The sequence below is a fragment of the Tachyglossus aculeatus genome, chromosome 7 (genome assembly GCF_015852505.1).
Source record: "Tachyglossus aculeatus isolate mTacAcu1 chromosome 7, mTacAcu1.pri, whole genome shotgun sequence".
In the NCBI taxonomy this organism is placed as follows: Eukaryota; Metazoa; Chordata; class Mammalia; order Monotremata; family Tachyglossidae; genus Tachyglossus; species Tachyglossus aculeatus.
Genome location: NC_052072.1, coordinates 25,976,004 through 26,000,950, shown reverse-complemented (window position 1 = coordinate 26,000,950; position 24,947 = coordinate 25,976,004). Strand labels below are relative to the sequence as shown.

The 24,947-nt window shown below is 50.4% G+C and overlaps 1 protein-coding gene across 1 annotated transcript in view; it reads left to right on the top strand.

The window, feature by feature from the left end:
* The first annotated feature begins 3,139 nt into the window (after positions 1-3,139).
* Positions 3,140-24,947, top strand: part of CNTN2 (contactin 2) — a 55,698-nt gene continuing 33,890 nt past the window's right edge. Inside the window, exon 1 of the mRNA XM_038749736.1 lies at positions 3,140-3,329. The gene's annotated coding sequence lies outside the window, so the exon portion shown is untranslated. The remainder of the gene's footprint in view (positions 3,330-24,947) is intronic.

Sequence of the window (24,947 nt, the reverse complement as noted above, 5' to 3'; positions counted from 1 at the left end):
TTATCAATCTCCTGGTGGAGCCAGGAGAGGGGAGAAAGGAGCATTTGGACTGTGGAGAACAAAGCCAAGCTGGTTGGTAAGGAGACTTGGACCTGCCCACTGCTGGGCAGCTACAATTTCAAGGAATTGGTGAACTATGTGTCACCCACCTGAAAGCATCCCTGCTCACCTGGGTCAGAGCCCACGGCCAGAGGAGACCCCGGGGGCTCCAGCCCAGGGAACCAATTATTTCTGCTCCACCCAGGAGCATTAATAAAGAACTGAGGGACAGACCAATGCCAGCAGAGGGTGGCATCTCAGGCCAGCGGTGAGGGGGGTGCTCACCTGAGAATAACCATTCCTGAAACACTGACTTCTTTCTTGCCATCCTCATTGCCCCATGCAGGAGTGAGGCCACCTAAAGGACCCATAACCAGGGAACTGGGTTCTTTTCATTTCTTTCTGGCCCATTCTGATCCTACCATCACCTCGAAAACAGGAACACCTTGTGATTGTATGGGCCTGAGGAGGACTTTCCAGGGAAGACATGGCTCTAGAGATACCCTAGAAAGACCATTAAGGGCACTCAAATATGGAGAGAAACTGTGGGGCCTAGTGGAAAGAGCACTGGTCTGATAGGCAAGGGACTCTATCTGCTGTGACCTTGGATAAGTCACTGAACTTCTCTGTGGCTTAGTTTCCTCATCTGCAATATGGGGATTCAGTACCAATTCTCCCTCAACCTTGGACTATGAGCCCCATGTGGGACATGGCCTGTGTCTGACCTAATTATCTTTTATCTACCCCAGCACTTAGCAAGCAAGCAAGCAATCCTATTTATTGAGCACTTACTGTGTGCAGAACACTGTACTAAAGTCTTGGGAGAACAAAATATAACAGTGGGTAGATATATTCCCTGCCCACAATGAGCTTACAGTCTAGAGGAGGAAACAGACATTCACATAAATAAATTACAAATTTGTTTGGAAGTGTGTGGGGCTGAGGGAGGGTTGAATAAAAGGTGCAAAGGTGATACAGAAGAGGAGGTGAGGGCTTAGTTGGGGACATTCAGCAGGGAGAATGGAGGTGCAACACATTGAAATTTTTATCCATTGCCTTAACGGTAAGACTAGGAAATGCTACCGCTCTAGACTCCATCGTGAAAAGTTGCTGGCCGAAGCAAGTGAGGTTTCTGGTTAATTCCCTGTTGGTTGCAGGTGAACGTGTGACAGCAAAGGACGAGAACCAAACTCTCAGTTTTGGTCTGTGCTTTGTCACTTAACCTTTCTCACGGTTTCCCCAAGAGGTGTTTGGGAACTGTAGATTAGGTTTGAGCTTAGCAGACCTGGTAATGAAACAGGCTGAGATGGGACCCTCTATAGATACAATGCCTGGCCAGTGGTTTCCAAAATAATAATAATAATAATTGTGGTATTTGCTATGTGCTTACTATATGCCAGTAAGTATATGCCACAGTACTAAGCGCTTCAGTGGATACAAGCAAATCAGGCTGGACACAGTCCCTGTCCCACATGGGGCTCACAGACTTAATCTCCATTTTACAGTTGAGGGATTCATTCATTCATTCATTCATATATATTGAACACTTACTGTGTGCTGAGCACATTTCTAAGCCCTTGGAAAGTACCAGAACAAATACTATTATTATTATTACAATACAGCAATAGAGACAATCCCTGCCCAAAATGGGCTTACAGTCTAGAGGATCTGAAGTACACAGAAGCTAAGTGGCATGTCCTAGGCCACACAGCAGGCAAGTGCAATCAGGATTAGAACCCATGAGCTTCCGGTTCCCAGGACCGTGCTCTATCCACTATTCATGGGGCCCCCTTTCTAGGGTTGCAGTGGGGTAAAGGTAGTTGTTACCCACACATCTTCCCCCATGGGTGGTCCTCCCCACTGCAGCCATCCCCCCATCTGGACCCAAATGCCCCTGTTCCCACCCCGTCCCAGCCCCTGGCCTCCAAAACCACTCAGATGCCCAACTCAGGAGTTTCCCAAACTGGGACTTCCAGCTCAGCTCCAGGAAAATGAGTTTACAGACTAAGCAGGCATCCCTAGGGACCCAAGGAGCTGCCAACACCCACCGTCCTTGGGGTAGAGCAAGCCATGAGAGGTGGCCAGGAATTCTGTGAATGCTGGGAGCTGTAGCCTTCCTTAACTGCTCCTCTAGGGCCAGGAGGGGAGGTGGCTAGCGGAGGATGGGCGAGGGGAGGAGGGGGCAGAAGGAGCCCTCTGAAGGGACCAAAGCCCTGGATGAGAAGAAAGTGAGCATTAGAGGAAGAGGTGGTGGTGGAGAAGGAGGTGGTGGTAGAGAAGGAGGAAAAGGAAGAAGGAGAAGGTGGTGGTGGATAAGGAGTTGGTGGTAGAGAAGGAGGGGGAGTAGGGGAAAGAGGAGGAGGAAGAGGAGGAGAAGGAGGTGGTGCATAAGCCACTCGGCTGCTGTGTGACCTTGGGCAAGCCACTTAACTTCTCTGTGCCTCAGTTACCTCATCTGTAAAATGGGGATTAAGAGTGTGACCCCCACATGGGACAACCTGATTACCTTGTATCTACCCCAGTGCTTAGAACAGTGCTTGGCACATAATAGCACTTAAACAACATTATTATTATTATTATTATTATTATAAGGAGGTGGTGGTAGAGAAGGAGGGTGAGGAGGAGGAGGAGGAGGAGGTGGGGGGAGGAGGAGGGGAATAGAGGAAGAGGAGGAGAAGGGGAGGAGGAGGTGGTGATGGTGAAGGAGGTAGTTGTTGTAAAGGAGGTGGTGATGGTGGTGGTGGTGGTGGAGGAGGAGAGGAGAAGGAAGGAGAGGAGGAGGAGGTGGTGGACGAGCGGGAGGAGGAGGAGGTGATGGAGGAGGAGGGGAGCAGAAGGAGGGAGAGGAGGAGGAGGGGAGGAGAAGGAGGGGAAGAGGAGGGGGAGGAGGAGGAAAAGGGGAGGAGAAGAAAGGGGAGGAGAAGGAGGGAGAGGAGGAGGGAGAGGAGGAGGAGGTGGTGGACGAGGGGGAGGAGGAGGAAGAGGAGGAGGAGGGTGGAGGGCGGAGCACATCCTGATGCAGAGATGCTGCAGTGGGTCGGGGCTCTCTCTTTCTCACTCACAGAGGCACACACACACACGCACACACACACACAGGCAGGGGCGAGTCGCCGCGGCCGCCCAGAAAGCCAAGGCCTGCTGACCGAGCCGGCCTGACGACGGGCGACGGAGGGAGGGAGGAAGGACTGGCCCGAGGGCCGCCCGTCCGTCCGTCCGTCCGTCCATCCATCCATCCACCCACCCATCCGGCGGGCCGCCCAAGGGGCGAGGAAAGGGGTGCCCCGCCCCAGGTAAGGCTGCGGAGGGAAGAGGTCACGGCGCCCGTGAAAAGCTGTCCAAGTTGCGAGGGGTCGAGGGCGCCAGGGGAGGGGCGGGGGCTGTCTCTGGAAGGACCTGCCGGGAGCCCGGCTCTCCTGGGTCCCCCGCCCTGCCCTGCCCTGCCCCGCCCCGCTGCGGGCTGGGGGAGGAGCGGGCATCCCCCGGGGGTCCTCCCTGCAGGCTCGTCTCCGGCCCCCGGACCGGAGAGAGGGTCTGCCCAGCCACCTGGGGGGCGAGGAGGGGGAGGAGGATCAAGTGGCAGTGCCCTCTGCTCAGGGCCCGGGCCGGAGAAGGGTCGCTCTCCCACCCAGATACCTCCCAGGCAAGGGCTGGGCCAAAGCCCCCCTCTTACTTCACCCTGCACCTCCTCCGGGATCACAATCATAATCATAATGATGGTAATTGTTAAGTGCTTACTGTGTGCCAAGCACTGTGGTAGATACAAGGTGCTCAGGTTGTCCCACGTGGGACTCTCAGCCTTAATCCCCATGCTACAGATGAGGGAACTGAGGCACAGAGAAGTTAAGAGGCTTGCCCAAGGTCACACAGCTGACAAGTGGCGGAGACGGGATTAGAACCCACATCTTCTGACTCCCAAGCACGTGCTCTCGCCACTAAGCCATGCTGCTTCTCTGCGCCTCTGCGCCGGTAGAAGTTTGGTTCCTCCGGGAAGGATGGAGGGCTGGGAGAGCGGGGAGGGACCCTGGGGATGCTCGGGGAGCTGCAGGGCTGCAGGGCAAGGTCTCTTGGAGGATTTGGTGGACAAGGGTGGGCAGTGCCAGGAGGCCCGCGGAGTTTGTGATGGGGAGAGAGGAGGCAAGCTGTCAGCAACTTCGCCCTCCCCCAGCCTTCTCCCTCTCTCATTCCCTCTCCCAGTTTTCTCCCTCAGCCTGTTTCATCCCCGGTTCTCGCCGATACCACTCTCTTGTAGCTTCGGCTCTTCCCTGCATTGCAAAGGAGCTGGTCTAGACCAGCTGAATTATTACCTGGGATGACTAGGGACAGGGAGACCCTGGATAATTAAAATACAGAGGCAGCGTGGCCTAGTGGAAAGAGCTCAGACCTGGGGGTCGGGGGACTTGGGTTCCCATTCCAACTCTGCCACTTGCTTGCTGTGCGACCTTGGACAGGTCACTTTGCATCTGTGCCTCAGTTTCCTCATCTGTAAAATGACGTTTCAATACTTCCTAGCCTGTGAGCCTCAGATGAGACAGGGGCTGGGTCTGGCCTGATTAACTTGTATCCACTCCAGCACTTAGAACAGCGCTTGACACTCAACAGACACTAGTAGAAAAAACTGAATTTAGCCAATAGCCTCCACCCAAAGCTTAGATTCTAGCCATTCACCGGAAGCCATCAGATCAGATCTGCATGTCCCCCCTCTCTTTCTGCCTCTGCCTCCATGGGCACCGGGTCCAAGTGTGGGAAAGTCAAGAGGCAGGTAATAATAATAATTGTGGTTTGCGTTGAGCACTTTCTTTGTGCCAGACACCGTACTAAAGCACTGGGGTGGATACAAGCAAATAGGGTTGGCCACAGTCCCTGTCCCAAGTGGGGCTCCACAGTCTCATTCATTCATTCATTCAATCGTATTTATTGAGCCCTTACTGAGTGCAAAGCACTGTACTAGGCGCTTGGGAGAGTACAACAGTCTCAATCCCCATTTTACAGATGAGGTAAAATGCACTGTACTGCAAGGCAATGATTCCCCCAACTGGATAGCAAGTCCCTGGGTGTCAGTTAGTACACTTGAAGCCTATCCCTGTAAGAGAGGAGCTTCTTTCTTAATGGCTTAATAATAATTGTGGTGTTTCTCAAGTGCTTACTACGTGCCAAGTACTGTAAGCACAATGGTAGATACAAGATAATCAGGTCCCATATGGGGCTCTCAGACTAAGTAGGAGGGAGAACGGGTATTGAATCCCCATTCTGCAGATGAGGAAACTGAGGCACAAGGAAGTTAAGATTTGCCTAAGGTCACACAGCAGGTAAGTGGCAAGTTAGAGATTAAAACCCAGGTCCTCCGACTTCCAGGCCCATTTTCTTTCCGCTAGACCATGCCACATATTAACCTTTTAGACTCATTTTAGGACACACAGCAGGTATGTGGTAGTCGTTAGATGCTTACTATAAGTCGGGCACTGTAGTAAGCTCTCAGGTTGGACACAGTCCATGTCTTACATGGGGCTCATAGTCTGAATCCCTGTATTACAGATGAGGTAACTGAGGTGCAGAGAACTGAAGTAACTTGCCCAAGGTCCCTCAACAGACAAGTGGCAGAGCTGGGATTAGAATTCAGGGCCACCAACTCCCAGGCCCATGGTCTTTCTACTAAGCCACACTGCTTCTCCTCTTCTTGCTGAGCCCAAAGTCTGGCAGCAGGACGCCCGGCTCCCCCTCAGCCCCACCCTGTTCCAGCAGCTCACCCTTGCTAGCCAAGTACAGGTTATTGGTAGCCTTTCATTCATTCAATTGTATTTATTGAGTGCTTACTGTGTGCAGAGCACTGTACTAAGCTCTTGGGAAGTGCAAGTCGGTAACATATAGAGATGGTCCCTACCCAACAATGGGATCACAGTCTAGAAGGGGGAGACAGACAACAAAACAAAACATGTAGACAGATGTCAAAATCGTCAGAACAAATAGAATTAAAGCTCTATGCACATCATTAACAAAATAAATAGTAAATATGTACAAGTAATAGAGTAATAAATCTGTAGAAATAAATATGTAGGTGCTGTGGGGAGGGGAAGGAGGTAGGGTGGGGGGTGATGGGGAGAAGGAGAGGATAAAGGGTGCTCAGTCTGGGAAGGCCTCCTGGAGGAGGTAGATCTGGGAATCATCCACACAGAGATGGTAGCTGAATCCATGGGAGTGAGTGGAGCTGAAGAATAGAAGGGGACCCGAAGCTGAACCTTGAGAGACTCCCCCAGAGTTTAGGGGTGGGAGGGAGAGGAGGAGCCCGTGAAGGAGATGGAGAATGAACAGCCAGAGAGAAGCCTTTGGGGGAGTACCACCACCCTTCCAGACTTTGTCTCATTGTGCTGCTGGCTGGTGACAGGAGTGCAGGGGACAGGGCTGATTCTCCCCAAACTGTAGCAGGGAGGGGAGGAGGAGAGGGGCAGGGTCCAGAGGAGGGTAGAATCTCCACAAAGAGCATCTCCTGCTTCCACCCCCCATCCATAGCCCATCCTAGCCCTTAACAGTCAGGCAGCATCAGGAGGAAAAGAAGGAGGAACAGAGAGGCACGAGACCTGACCACTGGAACCAGATTCCCAGGCAGGTGATTTCACCAGCTAAATCTATCGATTGTATTTAATAATAATAACAATGATAATATTTATTAAGCACTTACTACGTGCAAAGCACTGTTCTAAGCGCTGGGGGGGTTACAAGTTGATCAGGCTGTCTCACGGGGGGCTAACAGTCTTAATTCCCATTTTACAGATGAGGTCACTGAGGCACAGAGAAGTGAAGTGACTTGCCCAAAGCCACACAGCTGACAATTGGTAGAGCCAGGATTTGAACCCATGACCTCTGACTCCAAAGCCCATGCTCTTTCCACTGAGCCATGCTGCTTCACTGTTTCCTATGTGCACAGCACTTCACTAAGCACTTGGGAAAGGACAATATAACAGACACAACGAGCTTACATCACCCTCTAGCCTCTCTCTCTTCCCCATTATGGATTTATTATTAACCCCATATCAAGGTGATAGTTTTTATCCAGAACCTCAGCGTGTATTGGGACAGACAGATACATACACACACATAAAAAAATAATGGTCTAAAGAAGTCTGCATTGCTGCTCTTCCTTCACCCAATGGCTCAACTCCCTGGAGTGCTCATTTTGGGTAGGGAATGCTTCTGCCAACTCTTGTATTGTACTCTCCCAAGTGCTTAGTTAAGTGCTCTGCACATAATAAGTGCTCAATAAATACCATTGACAATGATGAAGATGAGGGAAGGGTAGAAGGCTAACTGGCTCCCCTCTTTCCCACACACAGATCTTCTCTCCCTTCCTGGGGCTCTTGCTGCTCATTTCTCGTCCCCCACTGCCCCAAATTTCTCCCTCTAATTCCCTTCTAGCCCACTCCACACATCCCTTTCAGAGATAGACTCAGGTTTGATCCAAGGAAATCTAGGCCCTGGGAAGGCTGGACACCTGTTGCTGACATTCCCTTTAGGCCAGTCATTGCACCTGGGTATCCTCAGACTCCAGAGTCTGGAAGAGAGTGCAGAGAGGGTGGCCAAAATCCCCAACAACTTCCCCAAAGCAGCGTACTTTGTGTGATTGCTTCTTGGGCCTGGTCCCTGAAATGAAGGTCCGTTCGCAAATACAGCAGAAGGGGCAAGAATTCGGTGTCAGTTCGGTGCTCTTCAGTGTCAGAGTTCGGTGTCACTTTCCGAGTGTCAGAATTGGAAATCACTTAGACGTGTGAACAAAGAACATTGTGGGATTTTTTTTTTCCTTGGAGTGTCTTCAAAATTAGGGCAGAGGCACAATGGACCCCCAACATATAAGTGACCTATACTTCCCGGAGAAGGGGATCAGGTAAAACGACCTTTCAAGGGCTCTTCCTCAGAAAAAAAAAAAAAAGGCAAACAAGCTCTGTGACTCCAAAGCCATGGCTCTTCTCAGGTCCAAAGGCAGAGGGAAATTGGGGGTGAGGGGGCATCCATCTCAGAATGTGGGTCTGGTGACCACCAGCTGGTTGTTCTCAGGTCTCTGAAAATCATCAAATCAATCAGTGGAATTTATTGACCACTTACTGTATGCAGAGCATCATTAGAGCTGGTAGTACAGTGCTCTGCACACGGTAAGCACTCAATAAATACGATTGAATGAATGAATAGTAGAGAGGATCCCTGCCCTCAAGGAGTTTACAGTATCGTGGAGGACCTGACAATCTGGAGGAAATCTGCCTCCTGCAACCCAGAAAGACATCACTTGGATTCCTACGGTCCCTAGAGAAGGAAATTAAGAAGGTGCAGCTCTCCCTTGGGCATATAACAATCGTGGTATTTGTTAAGTGCTTATTATGTGCCAAGTGCTGTACTAAGCTCTAGAGTAGATACAAGATAATCAGATTCCATAGGAGGGGCTCAGAGTCTGTAGGAGAGAGAACAGGTACTGAAATCCTCATTTTGCACTTGAGAGAATTCAGGCACAGAAAAGTGAAGTGACTTGCCCAAGGTCATACAGCAAGTAAGTGGCAGGTCAGGGATTAGAACCCAGATCCTCTGAATTCCAGGTCTATTCTCTTTCCATGAGGTCATGCTGCATATTAACCCGTTAGACTCAGTTTCATGATCAAGGCCAATTCAGGACCAAAAAGGCAACCCAGATTTCTTTTGATTGAGGGAAAAACAGAGTCCTGATACTCAGAGGACGTTGAGCCCAAACCCCTGCCTCAAGAAGGCCTTCCCCTAACCCAAAGAAGGCTGATGGGAGAGGTCTGAGTTCTTAGAGAGACTAAGAAGACTCCCCAGACTCCTCTGTGCCTAATCTTTCAGGCACAGGAAGTCCTTTATTAGTTTTTAGTCAAATCTCTCTTGATGCTAATGGAAGCCCTCATTCTGTCCTCTGAGGAGATGAAGAATAGCTATAGCAAAGCCACAGCTTCCCACAGTACGCCAATGTGTGATTCACCTTTAATAACCCAGCAGCACTGATGGGAACTGGATGGAATAATGCCCCTTGCATTTCTCTAATGTTTTGCCCTTCCATAGCATTTTCGTGCTTCTTGCCTCACTCTATCAAGCAGAAATCATGTTCTCTGCTTAACTGAGAGAACAAGGCCTAGAAAGGTTAAGTGTATTGTCTAAGGTCACACAGCTCACCAGAAGCAAGAGACAGGGCTAGAACCCAGGCCTCATGACACCCCAGCCAGGGCTCTCTCTCTGCTGCAACCAGACTTTGCCAACCTGAAGTTCAATTCCAATATTCCCCACAACACCTCCAGAGGCAGGTTCATTCATTCACTCAATAATACCTGAGCGCTTCCAGTGTGCAGAGCACTGTGGTAAGAGCCTGGGAGAATACAATATAGCAAAAAAAACGCATTCCCTGCCCACGATGAGAAAAGTGAGATACCCCATAGGCCAGGGGAGGAAGGGCGAGAGCAGCGCCTGCGATAGAAATAGAGACAGAGAGAGGAAGTAGGATCTCAGGTCCTCCCCCAGCCCTTGCAGGCCAGAGAAGCCAGGAACCACAGCAGGAAGTGGGCAGACAGGGAAGGGAAGCTGAGAATAAAAATAAGTCAAGTGCTTTTACGGAGGAGGGCTTGGCCACTGCACAGATGGATTTTTAGCAACAAGCCGACCCAACCTCCCTTTGCCCCAGCGCCCCCAGAAGCTCCACCCCTCCCCACCAGCTGAACAGTCCTCCCCCACCCTGGAGAATTTCCCTCTTGGGGACGAGAGAGTGCCAGTGTTTGAGACACAAAGGCTCTCTGATGACAGCGACTTCCCCCCCCCCCCCCCCATCCCCATCCCCATCCCCATCCCCATCCCCAGCTGCTCCTCTTGTTCCTCTCCCCCCTTCCCCCCTTTCCCCATGAAACCAGCAGCTTTCCTTACCTGGGTTTAGCAGAGCCGCTCATCCCTACTGACTGAGCCCTACTTCCTTCCAGCTAAGGCTTTCTCCACTCTCCAATGCACTGGGGCTGATTAGCTCTAGCCCCAGCTGGACCGGCTGCTCCACTCCACCTGCCCTGATTGGAAAGGGGATCCCGGGCCCCATGTGTCCTTCTAGCCTGATTAAAACACCCCCAACCCCCTTCTCCTCCCACCAATTCTGAATAATGATTCGTCTTGGACTAAATATGTTTGAAGGGCGGGAGGAGGATGCCCGGAGGTGTCTATGACAATGCCTGTCATGGGTGTGTTTGAAAGGAAGACCCCAGCGGGTTGATGCATGTTTGTGGAGGGGAGCACTGCACATGTTGTGTTTGGCAGAGGTGCCACAAACTATATGTAGGCACCTCTTTAACAATAACAATGATGGCATTTGTTAAGCACTTATTATGTGCAAGGCACTGTTCTAAGTACTGGGGAGGATACAAGGTGATCAGGTTGTCCCACATACAGCAAGGGAGCAGGTTGTCCACATTGGTGAGACCCAGGTTGTGGGTGTGTCCGAGAGCCCGAAAGGTTCGACTGGTGTGTGCCTAGTGATGAAGGTCAGCCCATGTGGCAGGGGAGTGAGCATGCCCCCATGGCTGTGGCAGGGCTGCGTGTGGGTGTACATGTGTGGGTATTCACAGCCTAGGTGGGGTAACCACAGCCCAAACCCTCCAGAGTCCTTTAGTGTCAGTTGCGGGGGACAGAGTGCCAGGTTGAATCATGGCATGGCTTACGGTCTTCTTTCCGCTTCTGGGGTCGGTAGCGAGGGTTTGTGCTCATGCTACTGATTCTGCTCCCCAGTTTTAAAGCTGGACTCCTCCTTCATCTCACCCCTATTCCTTCCTAGATGCACCAAGATCAATGACGGAGCAACACACTCTGGTCTCCAGCAACCTGGGCACCAGCAGCAGAGACTGATCATGCCTATATCATGTGTACTCTCCCAACTGCTTAGTACAGTGTTTTGCATACAGTTAGCAATAAATAAATATAATTAAATGAATGAATGAATGAATACTACTCCCTTATCCAGTACTCTCTGAGGGTCCAGGACCAGACATAGGCTCAGGGCCCAGGATAGATGGAAACTCTTTGGAAATGTGTTTGGTTGGCCACATTGTGGGTAGAGTGGGAGATCTCAGCCCCCCAAAAAAGTCATCATCTCTCCCAGGAGTGTATGTCTTCAGCCTCCTCACTCTCAGCCACCTCCCCAAACTCCCCAAAACCCTTTCCTTGAGCCAGAGAGACCGAGCCGCCATCACCAAGTATTCCCCAGGGCAGGTTGGGCCTCTGGCCGGGACAGGCTGGTCCTGCCCCCAGGAGAATTGAGCTTTTTGGCTCTCCAGTCGGGTGCTCAGATTCCAGACCTTCGAGTTTCTCCATGTGGAGGGAGTTCTGGTTTGGAAAACATTCCCTTTGGAGGCATGGACGGGGGCAGGCTGGGAAGTGGGGAGGAATCCCTAAACCTGTCTCCACCCATCTAGACTGTAAGCTCATTGTGGGCAGAGAGTGTGTCCGTTTATTGTTGTATTGCTCTCTCCCAAGCACTTAGTACAGTGCTCTGCACACAATAAGTGCTCAATAAATATGATTGAATGAATAGAGTTGCTCCCTCTCCTGCCTAGAACTAGAGAGGCTCCCCTGACTGGAAAGGCAGAAGAGTAATGGTCTCTGAGGGCTGGAAGTCATCAGACTGACCTAACTGAAATGAGCCAAGATGTTTTAGTCTTAGAGTAGAAACAGGGCCAATGGTGTTCACAATGTCTGCTCTCTGGGGCAACTGCAGAGCAGGCCCCTCCTCATGCTCTTCACCCATCTCCTTGCTCTCTTTTTCCCCTCTCCCACTTTCCCCCCTCCCTCCTCCCTCTTTGCCCCCTCTCCCTCTTTCCCCCTCCTACCTCAACCTCTTTCTCCCCTCACCCTCATTCCCCATCCTTCCTCAGCCTCTTCCCCCCACCCCCTTTCACTCCACCCTTCTCACCCTCTTCCTCCCCATCCCTTCTTCCCCATCCTCCTCACCCTCTTTCCCCTTCCCTCCAAAGCCATCACTCCAATGAGAAAGTGAGATTTGCTCAACCAAGCACAGCCGACTCCCAATTATCCAGGCACCGATCCTCCCTGAGGCAAGACTGGCTGGGCTCCTGACTCTTTCCACTGTCCTGTTGTCCCCCTCCCCGAGAGTGCCACAGGCAGTAATGGGCCAGGAACAAGAAGTCCCTCCCCCTCTGCTGCCCGACTCCAGTGCCACAGACCAGTGGCTGGGTAGCCTGGCAGGCCAGCGGCCAGGTGGCTGCAGCCTCTCTTGTCTCACTCGGGAATTAGAAGATTGCTCGCAGGAGTTTGCCAGGGGCTGGCAGGGAGGAAGGGGCCAGAAACGGCTGCCTGTGCCAGCCCTTGGATCCCAAAGGGGCAGGCTGATAGGAGGGCACGGTGAGACCCGACTTTGCAGATGGAGGGAGCAGCAGGCAGTGGCACTGGCAGCCCCCAGGCCTGTCCCAGAGGAGAGGGTGCATGGGCCAGCCTGAGGACCCCTGCTCTCTTCCTCTCCCCAACCATTCATTTGTTCAATTGTATTTATTGAGCGCTTACTGTGTGCAGAGCATTATACTAAGCTCTTGTAAAGTACAATTCAGCAGCAAGGAGAGATAATCCCGGACCACAACGGGCTCACAGTCTAGAAGGGGAGAGACAGGCATCAAAACAAGTAAACAGGCATCAGTAGCCTCAATATAAATACATAGAATTACAGAGCGTGGCTCAGTGGAAAGAGCACGGGCTTTGGAGTCAGAAGTCATGAGTTCAAATCCCGGCTCTGGCACTTGTCAGCTGTGTGACTTTGGGCAAGTCACTTAACTTCTCTGTGCCTCTTTTACCTCATCTGTAAAATGGGGATTAAGATTGTGAGTGCCCCGGGGGACAACCTGATCACCTTGTAACCTTCCCAGCACTTAGAACAGTGCTTTGCACATAGTAAGTGCTTAGTAAATGCCATCAGTATTATTATTATTATCTACGCACATCAAAAAAAAGCAAACAGGTCTTAAATAAATAATAAATAGAATTATAGATATGCATATATATACACAAGTGCTGTGGGGTTGGGGGGGTAGAGAAAAAGGAGGGAGTTGGGGTGATGGGGAGGGGTAGCTGAGGAAAAAGGGGGGCTTAGTCTGGGAAGGCCTCCTGGAGGAGGTGAACCTTCAGTAGGGCTTTGAAATGGGGGAGTGTGATTGTTTGGTGGATTTGAGGAGGGAGGGCGTTCGGCAGTGGGTCAGGCAAGAACTAGGCCCAGTGAGGAGGTTAGCGGTGGCAGAGGAGCGGAATGTGTGGGCTGGGCTGTAGAAGGAGAGAAGGGAGGTGAGGTAGGAGGGGGCGAGGTGATGGAGAGCCTTGAAGCCAATAGTGAGGAGTTTTTCTTGATATAGAGGTTGATAGGCAACCACTGGAGATTTTTGAGGAGGTGGGTAACATGCCCAGGGCATTTCTGTAGAAAGATAATCCCGGCAGCAGAGTTAAGTATAGACTGAAGTGGGGAGAGACAGGAGGAGATCGGAAAGGAGGCTGATGCATAATCCAGTCGGAATAGGATGAGTGACTGTACTAACATGGTAGCAGTTTGGATGGAGAGGAAAGGGCAGATCTTGGTGATGTTATGAAGGTGAGACCGGCAGGTTTTGGTGACAGATTGGAAATGCGGGGTGAATGAGAGAGCGGAGTCAAGGATGACACCAAGGTTGCGGGCTTGTGAGATGGGAATGATGGTAGTGCTGCCCACAGTAATGGGAAAGTCAGGGAGAGGACAGGGTTTGGGGGGGAAGATAAAGAGCTCAGTCTTGGACATACTGAGTTTTAGGTGACGGGAGGACATCCAAGTGGAGATGTCAGCCTGGAGGGAGGGACAGAGAACAGGGAAGGAGATATAGATTTGGGTATCATCCATGTAGAGATGATAATTGAAGCCTTGGGAGCAAATGAGAGTTACTGAGAGCTCACCTCCTCCAGTAGGCCTTCCCAGACTGAGCACCCCCTTTGTCCTCTCCTCCTCCTCCTTCCCTCCCTATCGCCCTCTGTCCCTCCCCCACACAGCACTTGCATATATTTGTACAAATGTATTACTCTATTTATTTTATTTGTACATATTTATTACTCAATTTTATTAATGATGTGTATATAGCTATAATTCTATTTATTCTGATGGTATTGACACCTATCTTCTTGTTTTGTTTTGTTGTCTGTCTCCCCCTTTTAGACTGTGAGCCCATTGTTGGGTAGGGACCGTCTCAATATGTTGCTGATTTGTACTTCCCAAGCGCTTAGTACAGTGCTCTGCACACAGTAAGCACTCAATAAATACAATTGAATGAATGAATGAATGAGTTCACCAAGGGAATGAGTATAGATACAGAATAGAAGGGGACCAAGAACTGACCCCTGAGGAACCCCTACAGTTAAGGGATGGGAGGGGAGGAGGATCCCACAAAGGAGACTGAGAATGAATGGCCAAAGAAATAAGAGTTAGAAATTAGAAGCATTGTGGATCAGTGGAAAGAGCATGGGCTTGGGAGTCAGAGGTCATGGGTTCTAATCTCAGCTCCACCACTTGTCAGCTGTGTGACTTTGGGCAAGTCACTTAACTTCTCTGTGCCTCAGTTACCTCATCTTTAAAATGGGGACTAAGACTGTGAGCCCCATGTGGGACAACCTGATTACCTTGTACCCCCCCCAGCACTTAGAACAGTGTTCGACACACAGTAAGTGCTTAACAAATGCCATTATTATTATTATTATTATTATTTATTAAGAGGAGAACCAGGAGGGGACAGTCAGTGAAGCCAAGGTTGGATAAAGTGTTGAGAAGGGAATGGTCCACAGTGTCAAAGGCAGCTGAGAGGTTGAGGGGGATTAGGATGGAGTAGGAGCCATTGGATTTGGCAAGAAGGAGGTCATTTGTGACTTTGAGAGGGCAGTTTCAGTGGAGTGGAGGGGATGGAACCCAGATTGGAGGGCATCCAGGAGAGGGTTGGAGGAGAGGAATTCAAGGCAGCGAGTATAGATGACTTGCTCCAGGAGTTTGGAAAGGAAGGGTAGGAGGGAAATGGGGCAATAACTGAAGGGGGCTGTAGGGTCAAGGAAGGGTTTTTTGTGGGGATGGGGGAGACATGGGCATGTTTGAAGGCAGAGGGGAAGAAGCCATTGGAGAGTGAGTGGTTGAAGACAGAAGCTAAGGAGGGGAGGTGGGAAGAGGTGGGAGTTTTTATAAGGTGGGAGGGAATGGGGTCTGAAGCTTAGGTGGAGGTTGTGGCACTTGAGAGGAGAGAAGAGATCTCCTCTGAAGATACTGCTGGGAAGGATGGGAAAGTAGAAGAGGGGGTCAAGAGGAGGGGGATGGAGGAGGGAGAGAGGTGATTTTGGGGAGCTCAGACCTGATGGTGTTAATTTTCCTAATGAAGTTGGTGGCCAGATCATTGCGGGTGAGAGATGGGGAAGGGGGAGCAGGAACAGGGGGCCTGAAGAGGGGATTAAATATCCGGAGCAGCTGATGAGGGTGATGGGCATGGGTGTCAATAAGGGAAGAGAAATAGTTTTGCCAGGCAGAGGTGAGGGCAGAATTAAGGCAAGAAAGGATAAACTTAGAGTGGAAAATGCTGTCCTGGTGTTTAGGTTTCCGCCAGCAGCATTCAGCAGCTCAAGAATAGAGGGAAGGAAGTGGACAGTGGAGGCGATCTGGGCTTTGGGTTAGTGGTGAGAGAACGATGAAGGGATAGGGGAGTGAGTGAGTTGAGGAGTAGAGAGGGTGGAATTGAGAGCATCTATTTGGTCATCAAGAGTAGGTAGAGTGGGTAGGGAGGCTAGGTGGGGTGTGTGATGCGTTGAGAAAGATGGATGGGGTCGAGAGAGTGGAGGTCTCTGTGGGGGAGTAATATAGATTTACGGGGGAGGAGTGGGAGAGAGGAGGCAAGTGAGAAGGTTGTGGTCAGAGAGAGGTATTTCAGAGTTAGTAAGGGTGGAAATTGTGCAGTAGTTAGAAATGATGAGACCAGAAGTGGAGCCAGGATTTCCTGGCCCCCAACCTGCCCTCGGACTGCCCTCGGCCTGCCAAGCACAGCTGCGTAGGCACCAACGAGAGCAGCCATTGTTAAAATGATGTCACTTCGAGCCACCAGCCCCATCCACCTCTGTCTTTGCCACTGCCCTGGCACATTTGTGGAAAGATACAGCCTTGGTACTCCCCAACCCCTGTTTCTCCCCAGAGCCAGCTGCCTTAATAATAATAATGACATTTATTAAGCGCTTACTATGTGCAAAGCACTGTTCTAAGTGCTGGGGGGGGTTACAAGCTGATCAGGTTGTCCCACGGGGGGCTCACAGTCTTAATCCCCATTTTACAGATGAGGTAACTGAGGCCCAGAGAAGTTAAGTGACTTGCCCAAAGTCACACAGCTGACAATTGGCGGAGCCGGGATTTGAACCCATGACCTCTGACTCCAAAGCCCGGGCTCTTTCCACTGAGCCACGCTGCCTTCTTTCCTCACTCGGTCTCAGAGACCTGTCAGAGGCTGGATAATCAGGAAAGTTCTCCCTGGCTCTGAGCAGACACTGATTCTGCCAATCTTGGTCCAGGACAAGTATAGGGTTGGGGTGGTTAGGACCAAGGGGAATGAGTTTGCCCCCGGGTACAGGTGATTAAGGACATTTTCAGGTGTCTCTGTGACCCAACTTGTACTGGTTCAAAAGGCTCAGCTGCCAAAACATTTTCTTTCCTGGCCAGTAGACCTCAGTTGCAGATCCCAGGTCTGCTCATGCTTAGGCAGTCCACCAACTAAGAGGAGCAGTATGCCCTCCAGAAAGAGTACAGGAGGGGGAGACCCACTTTGCCATGTGCTTGCTATGTGACCTTGGGCAAGTCATTTACTTTTCTGGCCCTCAGTTTCCTCACCTGTAAAATGGGGATTCAATACCTGTTCACCCTCCCCTTAGACAGTGAGCCCTGTGAAGGCCAGGGATGGTGTCTGACCTGATGATCTTGTTTCTACCCCAGCGCTTAGCCCAGTGTTTGGCAGATAGTAACTGCTTAGTAAATACTATCATTATTAGGAATGGAATGGAGAAGGGAATTCCAGTGTTCCCTCTAGACTGTAAGCCCTTTGTGGGCTGGGAACATGTCTACCAAATCCTGTGTATTGTACTCTCCCAAGAGCTTAGTACAAGTGCTCTGCACACAGTAAGTGCTCCATAAATACCATTAATTGATTGTTTGATTGACCCTTCTAAGCAAGTACTTAATATTGCCAATGCCACCTTCATACTCCCCTGGTTTAGGTCAGGCAAGTGGTAGAAATGCTGATGTCAATGATCTTCCCCCAGGTTCTTCCCAGGAGATAATACAATTTTCTGATCCAAGTGGTAAATGAATTTCTCCTTCCCCCAAACCATGTTTCAATGGCCTCTCCTGCCCACCCTAAAAGAGGAAGCAGAGCTGGTATCAAGTAGGATCCTGCCCCTCTGGTCTTGCCCTTAGAGGGCACGGAAAAGCCACTGTATGTCTGCCATGCCACTCGCCTCCCCAACCCGTGAGTGGGCCTTGGAGTTGTGTGGGGGTGCTGGGAGAGATGTCGAGGATGGAGATGGCCAACTGAGGGTGGGAGCCTAAGAAACTGGAGTCAGTTTCCCTGTTCTCCAGGCCCGGTCTCTATGACCTCCCCAACCTCCCTTACCTCCCCAGTGGGGACCCAACAGAGAATGAGCTGGAAACTGGGGCCATCTGCTGAGGTCACATCCCCCCGGCCCCGCAGAAGTCCCCACTTCCTTGTCATCTCCCATGTCCCATTGAGAAGCAGGGTGGCCTAATGAAAGAGCACGGGCTTGGGTTCTCATCCCTGCTCTGCCACCTACTAGCTGTGTGACCTTGGGCAAGTCATTTCACTTCTTTGTTCTTCAGTTTCCTTAACTGGAAAAGGGGGATTCAGTACCTTTCATTCATTCATTCATTCAGTAGGGAAGCAGTATGGCTCAGTGGAAAGAGCACAGGCTTGGGAGTCAGAGGTCATGGGTTCGAATCCCATCTCTGCCACTTGTCAGTTTTGTGACCTTGGGCAAGTCACTTCACTTCTCTGAGCCTCAGTTACCTCATCCATAAAATGGGGATTAAGTCTGTGAGCCTCACGTGGGACAACCTGATCACCTTGCATCCCTCCGAGTACTTAGAACAGTGCATATAGTAAGCGCTTAACAAATACCATTATTATTGTTATTCATTCACTTGTATTTATTGAGCACTTACTGTGTGCAGAGCACTGTAATAAACTCTTGGGAGAATATATTACAACCATAAACAGTCACATTCCCTGCCCACAACATGCTTTGATACTAGAGGGTGGGGAAACAGATATCAAGACAGAGAAGCAGGGTGGCTTAGTGGAAAGAGCCCGGGTTTGGGAGTCAGAGGACATGGATTCTAATACTGGCTCCACCACTTGTCAGCTGTGAAACTTTGGGCATGTCACTTAACTTCTCAGTGCCTCAGTTACCTCATCTGTAAAATGGGGATTAAGACTGTGAGCCCCACGTGGGACAACCTGATTATCTTGTATCTATCTCAGTGCTTAAAACAGTGCTTGGCACATAGTAAGCACTTAACATTCATTCATTCAATCGTATTTATTGAGTGCTTACTGTGCGTAGAGCACTGTACTAAGTGCTTGGGAAGTACAAATTGGCAACATTTAGAGACAGTCCCTACCCAACAACAGGCAAATACCATCATTATTATTATTGTTATTGTCAATACAAATAAAGTAAAATTGCACACATAAGTAACACAATAAGGCAATACAAATAAATTAAGTAAAATTGCATAAGTCTGCGGGGCTTCGAGAGGAGAAGAGCAAAGGGAGTAAGTCAGGGTGACACAGAAGGGAGTGGGAGATGAGGAAAAGTGGGGCTTAGTCTGGGAAGGCCTCTTGAAGGAGATGGGCCTTCAGTAAAGCTTTGAAAGGGGGAGAGTAATTGTGTGGTGGATTTGAGGAGGGAGGGTACTCCAGCCCAGAAGCAGGACGTGGGCTAGTGGTCAGCGGCGAGATGGAGGCACAGTGAGGTTAGCACTAGAGGAGCAAAGTGTGCAGGCTGGATTGTAGATGGACAGAAGAGAAGAGGTAGGAGGGGTCAAGGTGGTGGACTGCCTGTTCTCTCTCCTACTTCGACTGTGAGCCCTATGTGGGACACGGACTGTTTCTGTCCTGTATCTACCCCAGAGCTTAGAACAGTGCTTGATACATAATAAACACTTAATAGATATGATGATAATAATAATAATACTGCCATACCCAGGCTGCCCACCCTACCCCCTGCAACATCTGGTCTCCATCTCCTTGCCTGGGCTGGGGGTGAGATACAGAGGCTTGTTCAGGAACTTCTGAAATAATCAGGTCTCCTGGAGGACCCGACAGAGAATGGGGAGTAAGAAAGGAGAAAATCGGCCTCTTAAGGGGATTGCAGGGACCTATGAGCCGGGGCAAGAGATTACCTGCACCCTCCTGCACCCCTGCTACTGGCTAGCTCCTCTCCAGAAGAGAAGCCCAACAGGGAGAGGAGGGAAAACACCAATCTGTCTGGGGTCTCTTGGCAGGCTGTTATGATGGGGGAGGAGGGATGACCACAATTGCTGTTCTTCAGGATTCCCCCGTGGCCATTCACTCGACCATCTCCTAGGCACAGCCTTTGAGGGCAGCCCCTCCCCAGAATCTGGAATATACAGGTAGGACCACCTGGCTTGAGGTTTCCTCCTGTCTGAATGACATTCTGAGGTCCCTTTTTGGACTATGGTTCTAGCTGAGGTCATACCATCCATGCCCCCTTCTCATGGAAGGACTGCATCTAATCTAGCCTGGACCGTTAGAAAGTGGGAGAAAGGTGCCGTGTCTTCACAAATCTCCAGGCTAGCAGAATCCTGAATTGAGCAAATGAACCAGTGCTTAGAACAGTGCTTGGCACATAGTAAGCGCTTAACAAATGCCATCATTAATATTATTATTAATAGGCCTCAAACCCCTGGGCCTCAGTTGCTCCTTGACAGTTATCATGTTCTCTAGATATCTGGGTACTTTTTAGCAGGTTACTTCTTGAGGACTCCAACTCTTTCTCTAGTAAGTGCAAGAGCCAAAGCAGCTTCCAAAGAGGCTTTAAACTCAGGGAGTAACAGAGACCCAGGATGCATTCATTCATTCATTCAATTGTATTTATTGAGTGCTTCCTGTATGCAGAGCACTGTACTGAACACTTGGAAAGTACAGTTTGGCAACAAGAAGCAGCATGGCTCAGTGGAAAGAGCACAGGCTTTGGAGTCAGAGATCATGGGTTCAAATCCCGGCTCTGCCAATTGTCAACTATGTGACTTTGGGCAAGTCACTTAACTTCTCTGTGCCTCACTTACCTCATCTGTAAAATGGGGATTAAGACTGTGGGCACCCTGTGGGGCAACCTGATTGCCTTGTACCCTCCCCAGCACTTAGAACAGTGATTTGCACATAGTAAGCACTTAATAAATGCCATCATCATTATTATTGTTATTATTAAATAGAGACAATCCTAAGAGCATCCAGCTCTGAAGGGCAGGTGAATACCAGCTGTTATATTGTACTCTCCCTAGTACTTAGTACAGTGCTCTGCACATAGGAATTGTTCAGTAAATATGATTGATGGATTAAAGGTTTCAGTTAGTGGAAACCAAGCCTGAGTCTCTGGTCAGAGCGGTCAGGATGAGGTGAGGGAAATGGAAATGCTGAGCAAATAGGGGGAATGCCAAGGATTGGGTGGGGTCCTCGGTGGGATATGTTCATGGGTTGGAAAGTGGGGAGGCTGGACCCCTCAGGGGCTCAGGTCAGGGGGGTGCAGGGCTGACTGGACTACTCCACAGAGTCTTTAGGCATCTGCCCAGTTCTGAGGGAGAAACTACATTTTTGCACTTAGGAGTGGGAGGAGGAGAAGAAGGGGAAGGAGGAGAGGGGAGTGGAGAGGAAGGAAGAGGAGGGAGGAGAAGCAACCAGTCTACCATTAACACAGTCATCTTTCATGCAGGATATCATCAATGCCAGCAGCCTTTGCCCCTAAGCCTCACTTAGATGAGGGACAGACAGCAAGTAGTGATCCCTGTCTAGACCAGAGGAAACCCCAAGTGGGGCTCCGTCCCTGCTGTACACTTTCTCCTCTAGAAAGGGGCAGGAGTAGGGAGTGGTGGAGGGGTCTCCAGAGGACAGAGCCTAAGGAGCTGGAGCCAGAGAAAGAACAGAGAGGGGATAAAGGGAATAATCTTGATATTTGTTCAGAGCTTACTACATGCCAGGCACTGTACTAGGCGCTGGGGTAGATACACAGAAACTGTATCCGATCTGTTTGAATGATACTCCAGTGTTAAAACGGTGCTTGGGTCACCCCCCTTCTAGACTGTGAGCCTGTTGTGGGCAGGGATTATTTCTGTTGCTGAATTGTACTCTCCAAGCGTTTAGTACAGTGTTCTGCACACAGTAAGCGCTCAATAAATATGATTAAATGAATGAATGAATACAAGCAAACCAGGTGGAACACAGTCCCTGACCCAAGGGAGGCTCACGGTCTCAATCCCCATTTTATAGATGAGGTACCTGAGGCACAGAGAAGGGAAAGGATTTGCCCAAGGTCACACAGCGGATAAGTGGTGGAGCTGAGATTAGAACCCATGACCTTCTGCCAGGCCCATGCTCTATCCACTTCTTACTATAATAATAATAACGATGGCATTTATTAATAATAATAATAATAATAATGGCATTTATTAAGCGCTTACTATGTGCAAGGCACTGTTCTAAGTGCTGGGGAGGTTACAAGGTGATCAAGTGGTCCCAAGGGGGCTCACAGTCTTAATCCCCATTTTACAGATGAGGTAACTGAGGCCCAGAGAAGTGAAGTGACTTGCCCAAAGTCACACAGCTGACAAGTGGCAGGGCTGGGATTTGAACTCACGACCTCTGACTCCAAAGTCCGTGCTCTTTCCATTGAGCCACGCTGCTTCACCATTATTATTATTAAGCGCTTACTATGTGCAAAGCACTGTTCTAAGCGCTGGAACAGTGTTCTAAGCACTAGCCATGCTACTTCTTTAGGGAGAGAGGAGAAGGGTGATGGGGAAGAGAAGGGAGAAAGAGGGAAAGAGGAATGAGAAATGAGAAGAGGAGAGAGATGGTAGTGAGGTGGAGAGGAGTTGGGAGGGCTGACACCCTGTTGGGACCCCCCCAATACCACCTTTCCAAACTGTCCCCGCCCCGTCCAGCACCATCACCTGTGGTGGCAGAGAACAGTGGCAGCCAGCAGTGAACGGTGTTTGTTCCATCCCAACAACAGCAGCTGCTGCCACTGCCACTACAACTGCAACCCCGACCTAAAAGCCGAACACTAGTTAGCCCCACTTTCCGCCTTTTGGGTGGCAAGGCTGAACCCCAAAAGCCCTGATCATCCATCCTGATGCAAAACATCTGTTGTCCATACTTTCGGGCCTCCAGGGCCAGGGCTGGGGGGAAGGGGGAATGTGGGGCTTGCAGAGGGAAGAAACAGCATGGCCTTGGAGAAGCAGCGTGGCTCAGTGGAAAGAGCCCGGGTTTTGGAGTCAGAGTTCATGGGTTCAAATCCCAGCTCTGCCAACTGTCAGCTGTGTGACTTTGGGCAAGTCACTTAACTTCTCTGGGCCTCAGTTACCTCATCTGTAAAATGGAGATTAAGATGGTGAGCCCACCGTGGGACAACCTGATCCCCTTGTAACCTCCCCAGCGCTTAGAGCAGTGCTTTGCACATAGTAAGCGCTTAATAAATGCCATCATTATTATTATTTTTATAAAGAATAGGCCTGGGAGTCAGAAGGTCACGGGTTCTAATCCCAGCTCTGCTACTTGCTTGCTGTGTTACCTTGGACAAATCACTTCACTTCTCTGTGCCTCAATTACCTCATCTGTAAAACGGGGATTAAGACTGCGAGCCCCATGTGGGACAGGGACTTTGCCCAACCTAATTTGCTTGTAATCCCCTCCAGCACTTAGTACGGACCGGCACATAGTAAGCACTTAACGAATACCACTATTATTATTGTTGTTATCAGAATAATAATAATGATGATGATGATAGCATTTGTTAAGCGCTTACTATGTGCAAAGCACTGTTCTAAGCGCTGGGGGGATACAAGGTGATCAGCTTGTCCCATGTGGGGCTCACAGTCTTAATCCCCATTTTACAGATGAGGTAACTGAGGCTCAGAGAAGTTAAGTGACTTGCCCAAGTTCACACAACTGACAAATGGCAGAGATGGGATTCGAACCCATGACCTCTGACTCCCAAGCCCGTGTTCTTTCCACTGAGCCACGCTGCTTCTCCCTCTGGAAGGCCAGCCCAAGTCTGCCTCTGTTCATAGCCAGACCCAGGTCCTGTTCAGGTATTCTGGGCCGGGGGACCCGCTCCAGCCCAACCAGGGACAGCTGAGCCAGAAGGGTTGGGTCTCAGGCAGGATTCTGGAAGTCCCATCCAGGAATGTGCCTGACCTGCTGGGTGGAAGTAGTTTAACCTGCAAGGGGAGTAGAGCGGAGGGGGTTGCAGAGTTGGGGAGAAGCAGGGGGAGCTCAGACACCCCAGGGGCCTGTAATGATCTTGCAGAGGCACTCTACCAGGAAGCAAGTCCTTGTTAATGGCCCTAGCTCCTCTCCCTGGGGCTCGGGAGCGAGGATTAGTGCTTCTGTAGGTCTGCCTGCCTGGGTTTATGGAGTCTCCCCTGAAGCTCGCCTGAGTGGAAAGCATTAATGAAGCTGCTCCTTGTGGAGCAGTCCAGCTGCCCCTGCCAAGTGCCCTCCCCTCCGTGCCCCCCCCCCCCCCAACATACATACACACTCACATTTTCCCAGCTCCAAGAGAAGGCACAGGAGATGCTAAGGAAGCCAACAGAGGAACCTGAGCCAAGCCCTTGTGAGACATTGTCTATGGAGGGGGAAATATAAGAAATAGCATCAGGGGAGTTGGACAAAACGCAGCCCCCAACACCCACCACCATGCCCCTGCCCCAGTTCTGCTTTCCACCACCACCATCATCATCCTCATCAAATGTGCAGAGACCAGTACTATGTGCTGGAGAGAGTACAACACAATAGAATTGGCAGGCACGTCCCCTGCCCACAATGAGCTTACACTCTCCACCTCCCTTTGCCTGAAAAAGAGGTAGCTAAGGACAATTTTCCAGCTCACCTCAAATCTCTGAATGGCTATTTAGAGGCAGAAGCAGTGGACAAGCAAACCCTGTCTGCATCACAGAAACCTGAGTTGAGTTTGCAGCTATAGGGCTAGAGTTGGACTTATGTAGAACTTCCTGACTGTTGTGAGGATTTCCTAGGCTTGCCAGAGGAGAGAAACCATGGTCTGCCTGGGCTGGGGTAAGGGTAAGCATGTCTTTCTGGAGGGAGGGCTGGACTGGGGGTCTCGTCAGAGCTGGGATTACTGGACTCCCAAGACAAGCAGGTCTCCATGGAGAAGCGGGGCCTGTCCCAGAAGTGAATGATGGACTTATTCATTCTTTCCACATGACGGTCCCCCCTCAACGCCCCCGCTCCACTTCCCCAAACTATGTCAGTCAGTGAAGCTTCAGCCACCATCTGATCTTGTACCTTGCATCCTCCCCAGTGTTTAGTACTGTGCTTGGCACATAATAAGGGCTTAATAAATACCATTAACAAAAAACAAACAACGCTGTACTGCCCCCAAACTGATGTGACTGCTGTTTGTAGATCAAAGAGTGGTGGCCCCAGCCAGCTGTGGAGACACCACCCGATGGCTCAGTCCAAGTCCCAGGATACCGAGTGTGGGTGAGAGGGAGGACCAGGGTGGTTGGGGGAGAGGGGGGTGATTTACAGGGCAAAGAGTGGGGTGGGCAGCCCAGCTTCCCTGGTTGGGTAAACTGCTCC